We start from the raw sequence: 9,644 nt of genomic DNA on the forward strand, positions 1-9,644 counted from the left end.
AATGTCATTTCTTACGATGCTGGTCCCACCAGGCACATCCCAGCACACAGGGAAGGTGTTCTCACCTTCTGCTTAGCCAGGACCAAGACTGTTGAGGACTTTTTCTCTATTGCAGTTTCATGTGTCCTTGGAGAGGCCTTCGTAACTCCCCTGGTGAATCCAGATAATTCTTTAACTGTTGAGAGACCCAGCAACCTATGTTCTACAACTTGTGGGCAGTCAAAATATGTTATATTTTATTCATTTAAAAATATATAAAGGGAACTTGTAGCAAGATGGTGGACAAGGCAGTGGCACTACATGGACCCTCTGCAACAAAGGAAAGAGATAGATGAAAATATGGAAACTCTGAACTTTAGATGAAAGGTTAGAAAGTGGACTGAGTGCTTACTGGGAGGAGGAGCTGAGCCTTGATGGTGAGAGAGGGAGACTGATGGGTAAATATGTGGCCAGACACAGTGCAACTCTTGTGAGAAGCTTTGTTAATAGAAGGTGGCCTGGCAGATCAGACTGACACAGGTGACAGGAAAAGAAACCATAACTATGTCCATACAACCCAGCCATAACCGTGCCCTCTTTAGTACCACCCACTAGCAAGAGCCAGTTAAGTACCGTGGAGTTGGTTCCGACTCATAGTGACCCTGCACAGGGTTTCTGAGGCAGTAAATCTTTAAGGGAGCAGAAAGCCTCATTCTTCTCCCATGGAACTGCTGTTAGTTTCAAACTGCTGACCTTACAGTTCACAGCCCAATTCGTAACCACTATGCTACCAGAGCTCCTTAGCAAGAGCCAGTACCATCTCCTATATCATCTGATCAATGATAGACAGCAGCCAACACCAGGAAAACCTACCCTGAGGTATGCACACGGTGAACAAGAATAGAATCCACATTTCTGTTCTCTAACTATACCCACAGGAGACAGCTGGCTTAAGTCAAAGAACAAATCAACATATAATCATTAATCAAATACAAATAAAACAGTTATACATGCCTCAGAACCAACAGACAATTTAACCCTCACCAAGAAACAAGAGCAAATGGTTCAAACAAAGGACCAAGATTCAGATCAGAAAATGTTTATGAAAAAGAAAGAGTAATAGAATCAACTGAAAAATAATTTGAATGAATAATATTTAGGTAGCATCAAAGGATTGACAGAAAGATTAAGGAAAGCAAGGACAAGATAGAAAAAAGCTTTAAAGATTTTCAGGAAAACACCACAAGAACAGAAAAAATAAATGAAAATTTGGAAACAATACAAAACTTGCAACTATAAAACCAGAAACTTCATTCTAAGATTTCAGATATGGATAATACATGCAAAGGGCAAAAGAGTAGGGTCCAGAAATGGAAACCTGAATGACTGAACATGAAGATAAATCTCTCAGAAAAAAAGAATGATAAAAGCCAAAGAAAATATAAGGCTTATGTGTTTCATGAAGTGGAACAACATATGAGCAATCAGAATTCCAAAACATGAAGAGACAATAAAAACCACAGAGACAGTTGTCCAAGAGTTGTTGGAAGAAGACTTCCCCAGCATCATGAAAGATGAAAAGATAAGCATACAAAAATTGTGCAAACCCCAAACAGCATATATCCCAAAAGGAAATCACCAAGAAATATTTTAATCAAAGTTTCCAAAACCAAAGGTAAGGAAAGAATCTTGATAGAAGCTCAGAAAAAAATGAAAATTTACCTACAAAGGAGAACCAATAAGACTAAGTTCTGATTTCTCATCGGAAACCAGGCAGGCAAGAAGGCAATGGAATGACATATAAAATCCCTAAATGAAAAAAAATTGCCAACCAAGAATCATATACCCAGCAAAGCTGTCCCTCAAATATGACAATTAAATTATGATGTTTCCTGATGAACAGAAATTAAAGAAATTTGTAATGACCAGACCAATTTTACAAAAAAAAAAAAAAAAAAAATGCTAAAGGGTGTTCTTTGGATTAAGAACCAACAGCAACAAACTGTGATCTGAGATGAACATACATGACAATACCACCCAGAGCTCAATCCAGATATAGAAATAAAGTAAAACAAAGCAAGCTTGTTGCTGATAGGTGCCATCAAGTCATTGCCAAACCATAGCAACCCTGTGGACAACAGAACGAAATACCACCCACTTCTGCATCATCCTCACAATTGTTGCTATACTTGAGTCCAAAACTGCTGCCATTGTGCCAATCCATCTCTGCTCGATCACTTACGATGTCCTTCTCCAGGGACTGGTCTCCCCTGATAATATGTCCAAACTATGAGAGACAAAGTCTGGTCATCTTAGTTTCTAAGGAGGATTCTAGCTGTACTTCATCCAGCACAGATTTGTTTGTTCATCTGACAGTCCATGGAACCTTTAAAATATTTTCCAACACCATATCTCAAATGCATCAATTCTTCTACTGTCTTCCTTATTCACTGTCCAAATTCCACATGCATATGAGACTACTGAAAATATCATGGCTTGGATCAGGTGCACTTAGTCCTCAAACTTTGCTCTTGATCAGCAGATTTGCCTTGTGTAATCCGTTGTTTGAATTCTTGACTGCTGCCTCCATAAGTGTTGATGGTGAAGCTAAGCAAAATGAAATCTTTGACAACTTCAGTCTTTTCTCTATCATGACGTTATTTATAGGTCCAATTGTGAGGGGAAAAAACGTACAAGATTGAAAGTAAAGAACAAGAGACATCAATTTATCATGAAGTCTACTACAAAGCAAAAAGAGGAAATAGTGTAGATATTGTTCCAAATGGTATCAAGTCGATTTCAAGATAAAACAGATTATTTTTAAATAGGGGGAAAATAATACATTACAGGGTAAATTATAATTTACTTGGAAAATTAATACAACTACACATCAAAATTAAAAAGAGGAAAATCAGAAAGATTTAGTAAACATTAATACAACAGAAATGAAAATGAAAAGTAAACCCACAAACAAAATGAACTCAGTGCAAAAAATAATGTGGAACAAAGAAACCAGCAGCACCATATACACACACACCAAAAAACCAAAACAAAACAGTAAAATGACAGCAATCAATTCATTGTTGTGCAATCAAGTGCCATCAAGTTCATACCTATTGACAATTACACTGAATATAAATGGATTAAACGTACCTGTCAAGAGACAGAGCAGAATGGATAAGAAAACAGGATTCTTCAATATGCGGTGTACAAGAGACATGAAAAAGATGGCGACAGCCTAAATGTCCATCAACAGAAGAATAGTTAAACTAAATTTGGTACATACATACAGTGAAACACTCCAGAACGTTGAAGAGTAACAATGAATCTGTGAAACACCTTACAACATTATGCTGAGTGAAATTAGTCAATCACAAAATGACAAATGTTGTTAAGGCCAATGTTATAAAAAGGTGAGAAGAGGTTTTCTTAATAAAAGAAACAATCTATGATGGCTGAGTGTGTGTGTGAGAGAGATTCATGGACTAGAGGGTAGACTCATGTTAACATGGGTGACAGAGCAGGGGATATATAAAGAGGCAGGTTAGCAGAAGAAAGATGAAGGGAGCAGGCGATACAGGAAAGAATAGAAGTGAATACAGCAATAGAAGTGAATAGTGGTAAATACTGGTAACTGATGGTATGTGGAGGGGATTGCAATCACTGTAATAAAGCAAAGTATATGATTTCCTGATTCTAAAACTGATCTTTTCTGTAACGCTTCACTCAATTCACTATAAAATGTTTAAATATATAGATGAACAACATGTACTATGTGTGAGGGACTGTGCTACACAGTATACACGCATTTGTACATTTAATTTCAACAACCACCTATAAGGTAAATACTAATATTATCATGCCTATCTCACAGATAGAAAAAAAACCTGAAGATTGTTGTTGTTAGGTGCCATCGAGTCAGTACGAACTCATAGCAACCTATGCACAACAGAATGAAAAACTGCCTGGTCCTGGACCAACCTCACAATTATTGTTAAACCTGAGCTCATTGATCTTTCTACTGCGCCAATCCATCTCATTGGGGTCTTCCTTTTTTTCTCCACCCCTCCATTTTACCAAACATGATATCCTTCTCCAGTGACTAATCCCTGCTGATAATATGTCCAAAGTATTAGAGACAAAGTCTCGCCATTCTGACTGGCACTATGGCTGCACGTCTTCTAACACAGATCTGTTTGTTCTTTTGGCAGTCCATGGTACTTTCAATATTCTCCTCCAACACCATAACTCAAATGCATCAATTCTTCCACAGTCTGCTTTAGTCACTGTCCAATTTTTGCATGCATATGAAGTTACTGAGAATACCATGGCTTGGGTCAGGTGCACCTTAGTCCTCAAACTGAGTATTGTTATTGTTGTTAAGCACCATCGAGTCAGTTCTGGTGCATAGTGATCCTGTATAGGGTTTCCAAGGAGTGGTTGGTGAGCTTCAACCACTAACCTTATGGTTCAAACCAACTTTGCAGTCCATCGCATTAGCCCACAGAGCCACAGCAGTATCAGAGATCTTAAATAAGTTGCACAAATTCCATTTGTGAGGCAAAGACAGTACTCGAACTTTAAATCAGCTTGACTTCCAAATAAATATTCTTATCTGTGATGCAACACTACCAGTAGATAGAAAAGTCCTCTGATAGGCTGCTACTTAACTGATGCTTCATACAGGTGGAGGGTGTGGAATGGGCTTGACTGAAAGAGACTGAAGTAGAGACTGCTTTGGAAGAGCAGGCTCAAACTGGGCAAGGCCAACAGCTTCACATTACCTGATGCAGAATCCCGGGGATATCCGTGACCTGCTGATTCAGAATCTGCATTTTAACAATATCCCAGGAGAGCCACATATTAAAGTAGGAGGAATATTAGCTGGTTTTGTAGATTTTCTAAATAAATTCTGTAGAGAAATAAATGTGTAATTACAACAGAAAGTATGAACTCATAGAGGACAGAGATGTCACAAATTAAGCATTGACAAATTTATTGACTAAAGGGGAATTCAGACATTTTGTGGTAGACATTATTGTACCATTAGGTCTCCTTTCACCTATTCATCCCAACTTCAACCTGCTAGTCACCGTCACATAATGTGACACAGAATAGTAGGGGCCTACATTGGAATCCTAAGGAGCTTTGGTAGCGTAGTGGTTACGAATTGGGCTGCGAACCGCAAGGTCAGCAGTTCGAAACTACCAGCTGTTCTGCAGGAGAAAGATGAGGTGTTCTACTCCTGTAAAGATTTACAGCCTCGGAAACCCTGTATAGGGTCTCTGTGAGTTGGAACTGACTCCACAGCACACAGCCACCACATTGGAATCCTAGTTCTACCTCTTTTGATCTCTAGAAGGTTACCACTGCTGTGTTCCAATATCCCTAATTGGAGGTAAATTTTAATATCATTGCAGAAGTATAAAGTCAGACCATCTTGGCACAGCTTGAGATGATGAGGAAGGACCATTCTAACACTAGAGACTGTAGGATTGGCCAAGATCCTCCTAGGCTCAATTCACAGCCTCATTTATCTTTCTGGACATCTCTGCTTCCTTCCCCTTCCTTCAACAGGTGTTGATTCCAAAACCATTTCATTTCCCACTTTCTGGGAACCCAAGCTATAAAACCCATAAAGGAAAACCATTCATCCTCTATGTATCTAAAGTGGTTCTATATGAATGTATTGAGAGCTACTGGCTTGGGGAAAACAAAAAAGGAAATTCTTGTATGTTTATTATATGACTTAGAACTATGTTCTGTAACATAGTTATTCACTTATACCGGAGTTTCCGACGTAATAGTACTTCTTGTTATTAGAGGCCATGGAGGCGGTTCAGACGCATAAGGACACTGTGCACACTAGCATGAAACACTACCTGGCCCAGCCCCATCCTCACAGTCATTGCTATGTGTGAATCCATTATTAATATAAGCAGCCACTGTGTTATTCCATCTCATTGAGCATCTTCATTTTTCCTGACTCTCTACTTTACCAAGCATGATGTCCTTCCCTGGAGTCTGACCCCTCCTGATAACATGTCTAAAGTACATGAGACAAATTCTCACCATCCTCCATTCTAAGGAACATTCTGGAAGTACTTTTTCCAACACAGATTGGTTTATAAGTTTAGCAATCCATGGCATATTCAATATTCTTCACCAACACTATAATTCAAAGGCATCAATTCTTCTTCTATAATCCTTATTAATTTTTCATATGCTGTTGTTACTGTTAGGTGTCATCGAGCCAGCATGGACTCATAGCAGCCTGAGCATAACAGAATAAAACACTGCTCGGTCCTGTGCCAGCCTCACAGTTGTTACGGTTGTGTCATTCCATCTAGCTAGTGCTCCTCCTCCAGGGACTGGTCTCTCTTGACAGCATGTCCAAAATATGTGAGATGAAATTTCACCCTCTTCACTTCAAATGGTCATTTTGACTGTACCTCTAAGACAAATTTGTTTGTTCTACTGGCAGTTCATGGCACTTTCAGTATTCTTCACCAACACTATAATTCAAAGACATCAATTCATTGCCAGACTTCTTTACTCATTGTCCAGCTTTCATATATGTATGAAGAAACTGAAAATGCCATTTCATTGGTTGTTGTTGTTAAGTGCCGTTGAATCCTTCTAACCCATATCTACCCTGTATAGGGTTCCTGAGGAGTGGATGGTGAGAGTGAACCACTGACCTTGAAGTTTAAACCAACTTTGCAGTCCAGAGCATTCTCACAGTGCCATATTCCTCAAAGTGACATCTTTGCTCTTGAACACTTTAAAGAGTTCTTTTATAGCAGATTTGCTCAATGCAATGCATTGTTTGATTTCTAGACTGCTGCTTCCATGAGCATTGATCATGGATCCAAGTAAAATGAAATTCTTGACAACTTCAATCTTTTCTTCATTTATTATAATGTTTACTGGTCCTGTTGTGAGGATTTTGCTTTCTTTATATTTAGTTGAAATACATATTGGAAATTGTATTCTTTGATCTTTGTCAGTAAGTGCTTCAAGTCCTCTTCCCTTTCAGCAAGCAAGGTTGTGTCATCTGCATATCACCATAAACTGTTAAACTGTTTAACTCATTAACTTCCTCTAATTCTGATGCCAAGCTCTTCTTCTTCTTCTTCCTTGTTTTATTGTTAACAATAGGGTTTATTGAACTGTGTCTTAGTACAAACGCTGGAGTTTGCCCATGGTGCTCTTGCTGTATAAACCCGAACATTCTGCCAATTCTTCTTTATCAGTGAAATCAGAAAGTTGACAGCCAAGAGGATGCTGTCAATGACAAGTTCATCATCTGTCATCTTCACTTGGCCAACAGCAACTGCCAGACATAGCACTTTCTTCATCTGTAACTTGACAGTGGACTTCACCTCATCTATCTAGCCACCATGTTCTCATTGTGGATAAGCAGGGAAGAGAATTTGCCAGCCTTATTCAGGCCTGGTCCCAGGATCCTTGGGGTTTGCTTGATCAGGAGTCAAAAAGGCATCATGCTTCTTAGCCAGCTTTTTGACCAGCTTCTTATTCTTGTTGAGTTTCATGAGCATCTCAACATCCATGTGAGGGATATCCATAGCCTTTGTTTCATCACAGTGCTGCTGGTCCCAAAGGATGCACACAGAGAACTTGGGGTGGAGATGTGGATGGGAGGTGGGCTTAAGCCTGCCCATATGAGAAACGGTTCTCCTTCTGAGGACCATAGTTCTTCAAGCTGAATTGTAGCTCCACCCTTTCCAAAACTTCTGGTGCTTGCTCTGGTTCTGTTCCCACAGTGTCTTCTAGCGACTGTCATGAGAGACTTTGCTGCTCATGGTGCCTAGCACTGAAGTAATCAGGCCATGTTCTTCTTATTTGCAGATTGAATAAATACAGTGAAAGGATACAACACTGACAAACACCTTTCCTTATTTTAAACCACACACTAGCCTCTATCCTGTCTCGTGTTCTAGTACAGGTTCCACATAAGCACAATTAAGTGTTCTAGAATGCCATTCTTTCCAATGTTTCCATAGTTAGTTATGATCCACACAACCTAAATAAAATATTTACATAGTGAATAAAGTACAGGTAGACATCTTTTTTTTTTAGCCAAACATCTATCCTTTTAGCCAAAATACATCTGACATTAGCAATGATATCCTTTGTTCCACATTCTCTTCTGAATCTGGCTTTTGGAACTGATGGAATGCAAATTGAAATCTTTCAATAAACTGATGCAGCACTGGAGGCACTCACTTCTCTATGCCAAGAGATTTGGAAGCCAGCTATCTGGTCAACTAACTGGAAGAGATCTATATTTATACCCATTTCAAAGAAAGGTGACCTAATGGCATGTGGAGATCATTGGATACCATCATTAATATCACATGTAAGTGAAATTGTGATTAAGACAATTAAAAAATGGTGCAACAGTACATTGACAGGGAACTGTCAGAGGTTCAAGCCAGACTCAGACAAGGAAGTGGAAAATGTCATTGCTGACATCAGCTGGGTCTTGGGTGAAAGCAGAAAATACCAAAAAGATGTTTACATGTGCTTTAACTATGCAAAGAGTTTCACCTGTGTGGATCATGACAAGTTATGGCATAGCATAGAATGGGTATTCCAGAACACGTAATTGTAATCATGAGGTACCTATGTATAAATCAAGAGGAAATCATTCAAACAGAACAAGAGGGCACTGAATGGTTTAAAATCAGGAAAGCAGTGCACCAAGGTTGTATGTTTTCACTGTATTTATTCAATCTGTATCATGGGCAAATAATCCAAGAAGCTGGATTACATGAAAAGGAACATGGCATCAGGATGGGTGGAGGACTCATTGACAACTTCAATATGCAGATGATACTAACTTGCTTGCTGAAAGTGAAGAGAACTTAAAATACTTACTGATAAAGATAAAAGACCACAGGATTGCATCTCAGTGTAAAGAAAACAAAACTCCTCACCACTGGATCAATAAATTATGTCATGATAAAAGAAGAAAGGATTGAAGTTATCAAAGGTTTCATTTTTCTTGGATCCACTGTCAACACTCATGGAAGCAGCAGTCAGTATCACAAAGTTTCATGGCTGGATTATGGAGTATTTTATCCTACGGTAATCAATGTGTAAGACACGTTGCTTGGATAGGACAAACCCCAGGAATTCAATAGATGCTTAGAAGTCTGTAGGTAAATGACAGGTTTACAGAGCTCTTGTTTGCTCTGTGCATCCTCAGACCACTTGACTCTGTTGGGGAAGGGGAGGCAAGTGGGAGCAACTGGGTGTTACCCACCAGGATCTCAGCCAGCTTTCCTTGGCAGGAGCAACGGCTATTGTATTAGCTGCTGAGTTGGTTGCTCATGGGCAGGAGCCAGTGAAGTGCTCCCAAGCACAAGTTAGCAGGGGCTCCTGGTCTCTTGAATCTCAAGGCTATTTTCGCACCTCCTTCAGCTGAGCTTTCCTTATGCAGATGGGTTATCTTCCAGTCAAGTCAGGGGTTGAACAGAGTGCTTGCAAAAGGAAGGAAACGATAAGTTGGCTGAAAGTGGGTGTCTGGAGCTGAGGGCTGGGAAATTGTCTCCCTCCCTTGCCTCTCTGTCAAGGCGTTTCCACTCTGACCTGTCACATCCAGGGTGGACCATTCCTGGGACCTGGCCAGCTGTCAG

General features: G+C 39.6%; 1 pseudogene; it reads right to left on the minus strand.

The window, feature by feature from the left end:
- Positions 1-7,158: 7,158 nt before the first annotated feature.
- On the minus strand, positions 7,159-7,805 carry LOC102828742 (annotated as a pseudogene).
- Positions 7,806-9,644: the final 1,839 nt, after the last annotated feature.

The sequence above is a fragment of the Chrysochloris asiatica genome, unplaced genomic scaffold (genome assembly GCF_000296735.1).
Source record: "Chrysochloris asiatica unplaced genomic scaffold, ChrAsi1.0 scaffold00024, whole genome shotgun sequence".
NCBI lineage: Eukaryota > Metazoa > Chordata > Mammalia > Afrosoricida > Chrysochloridae > Chrysochloris > Chrysochloris asiatica.